A 2,978-nucleotide genomic window follows, 5' to 3' on the forward strand; every position below is an offset into this window, starting at 1 on the left:
GGGCTCGTGATCGCGGTACCCTGACCATTCAAAATTAGCAGACGCACTAGGAAGCGTTGTTCACGGCATTGGACTGCAGCGAAAAATGATTCCCCCATCATTAATGGAACAGGCCCACGTCATGCTTGGCTGATTTGTTTTGATTTACATTTCGCAAGTCTAGTGCCATACGCAGCAAAAGTCGGTTTCTAGTGTTGTTGTCAAATGCATTTCATAACCAGGCTGATTTTTGATTTACGTTTTGGAATAGAATTTGGAGAGGGCGTTTGATCAAGGCAGACCTACGTTTTGCATTTGAATTTCATTTTAAAGAAATTAGAACTACATTTTGAAAAATTTGAACTTCATCTACATTTTGAGAAATTTACGCCTACGGTTTGATAAATTAGACATTGAATTTTGCAATTACATTTTTATTTTAACATGGACTTTTGCTGCGTATGGCACCCCATAGTCGGCGGCCTTGTTTTCATTCATACTAAGTCTATCTGGTATCCAATTTGCCGAATCCCATTTAGTATTTTATTCCGAATCACATTTGTAAGGATAAAGCAATTGTTCATAGAAAATAAAAGAAATAAGAGAAGTTTTTACACTAGAACGATGATCAGTTGCGATATGAACAACATATTTAATTGACAAATCAAATCAGATGACGTCATAATCATGGAAAACATTAAAATCGTAGTAGTATAGCAATATTTTATCGGGTTTTTTTTTGGCAGAAAACGACGTAGGGGCCTAATCATGGTCTTTGCAGCCCCGCAAAGTGTTGGGAAAAATAACGACAAATGAACAACAAATATTTATTTCTTTAAATTTATAGGCCTATACATGCAGGGCTGCATGGTTATTATAACGTTGATACAGGCATGAAGAAAAGAATAATTCAGGCAGAAACCCTTGTATTCTTACGTTAAAGTTTGGTGAACACATATTTTATTCTCATCACTTTTATTCATCATTACAAAATAGACATATACACATTTATACAATATCGAATTGGAGAAAAGGGAACAAAATACCCCAGACTTGTCATATTAACAAACAATGATTGATTGATTGAGTGAGTGGTTGTTTAGGTACGTGGATGGGTGAGTTTCTGAATAGCTCATTCAAATGATCAATTTAACAGACTTTTCTACAAAAATTCTTAAATTGGTTACCAACTTAATTTAAGAACCTAGGCAAAAGGTAAGTTTTAACTGTCGAGGAAATTTGATCATATTCAAATTTGTAATTGTAAGTAAATAACTTAATGAAATACAAATTAAGCAATGAAAATATGAAATTCAATTTTAGCTTATGACGGCAGACAGCGCATCTTTAAAATTGTAGATTCCGAAAAAATGCTAATAGTAGATAAGACGTATAACATAAAGCACTGGTAGCACTAGACTAACTTTATGTAAGTGTAAATAAACAAATTAAAGTATATAAAAAGACGTGCTACCCGTGTTTTAATTTTATGAAATAAAGTTTACTAAAAATGGTGCAGTCCAATATGAATATGCATGTAACCTGAATCCGCTGAAACGTGTAAATATAATGACAATCCGGTCCATATGTTTTCGGATCCATGAGTGGCAACAACGGTGTTCAACACACGTTTGTTATATTTTTGTTCGGAACGAGAGAAGAAGGTAGGCTTATGTTTTTTTTTAAGTTCTATAGAAAAATTACGCTGATAGACATCAAACAGACATTAAATGTTTGGTTGAATAATACAAACAGTAATATGTCGTGCCCTCGTTAGGAGGTAGCCTTGTTCTCTATCATTGTCGAACTGTTGTTGAATGATGGGGCTTGTGTCGAATGTCGGGACTTGTGTTGTTTTTGTGGCAGAGTAGGCCTGGCCCTCTAGGCCTAGGTATTTGCTCATGGTAACAGTACACACATAGGCCTAGGCCTACATAGGCCTAACTGGGCGCTAATGCACTTTAGTACTGTAACACTTCTATCTTCAAAAATAGTATTTTTACCTACTGTGCACTACTAACAATATCTTACAATGATCTTTCATCCAGTTCTGCCACTAATAACGCCAGATTTTAGCATTTTATTACTAACACCACGCTTTCAATGCCTAAACTATTATAGTTCCATCCTTCCTCTCCGTGTTCAGCGACAATATGATGGCGAACAAAGAGTATAAATAGAACAAGAGAGCAAAGTCCCATTCGTAAAAATGTCACGCCTGTGTAGGACGCCCACTAACGGTTGTATGTTCTTTTTATTACCCAGTGCGGCGCTGCGCAGCGCGGTAGAAGTACGCCCGCTATAAACTCAGTAAGCAGAAAACAAAAGTAAAGTATCTTGTGGAGAACAGATAAACAGACAAACCGACCGTGCGCGGTGGAGTACTGGGTAATAAAAAACATACAAGCGTTAGTTGGCGTCCTACACTAGCTGCGTAGGGCGTATCGTTTTTTTACGCTGTCAATGAGCGTTGTTGACTCTCTCGTTCTATTTATACTCTTTGTGGCGAATTGGTGATCGAGCCTAATTCTGTTGCCAGAATTCAAACTATGTGTGTTGGTGTTGCCAGAATTAGTAAATCAAGATCAAGCGTCAAGCGTCAAATTCGGAACTTACCTGTAGAGCGATGAGAGGTTCTATGTCTCGTGAGAGAAGGGAAAAGGAAGACAACACAAACATGCATACATTATTTAATGAAAGAATGTATAAATAAATATATGAAGGTCCTAAATGCAATGTCCTGGGTGTAATAATGACCATGATTGAAAATTGATTGATTGATTGATTGATTGATTGATTGATTGATTGATTGATTGATTGAGTGATTGATTGATTGATTGAGTGAGTGAGTGGTTGTTTAGGTACGTGGATGGGTGAGTGACTGACTGATTGCTTGATTAATTGATTGATTGATTTAATAATATAATAATAATAATAATATAATAATAATAATTTGATTTAATTTGAGTTTATTCAGAAAATCATTGCACAATTACATC

The 2,978-nt window shown here is 35.8% G+C and overlaps 1 protein-coding gene across 2 annotated transcripts in view; it reads left to right on the forward strand.

Moving 5' to 3' along the window:
- The first annotated feature begins 1,538 nt into the window (after positions 1-1,538).
- The window catches only part of LOC117102981 (delta-1-pyrroline-5-carboxylate synthase-like), a 62,777-nt gene continuing 61,337 nt past the window's right edge, over positions 1,539-2,978 (forward strand). For both annotated transcript variants that reach the window (XM_033243446.1, XM_033243448.1), the window contains exon 1: positions 1,539-1,643. The gene's annotated coding sequence lies outside the window, so the exon portion shown is untranslated. The remainder of the gene's footprint in view (positions 1,644-2,978) is intronic.

This window comes from Anneissia japonica, unplaced genomic scaffold (genome assembly GCF_011630105.1).
Source record: "Anneissia japonica isolate Jap-2015-1 unplaced genomic scaffold, ASM1163010v1 scaffold287721_len753485_cov172, whole genome shotgun sequence".
NCBI lineage: Eukaryota > Metazoa > Echinodermata > Crinoidea > Comatulida > Comatulidae > Anneissia > Anneissia japonica.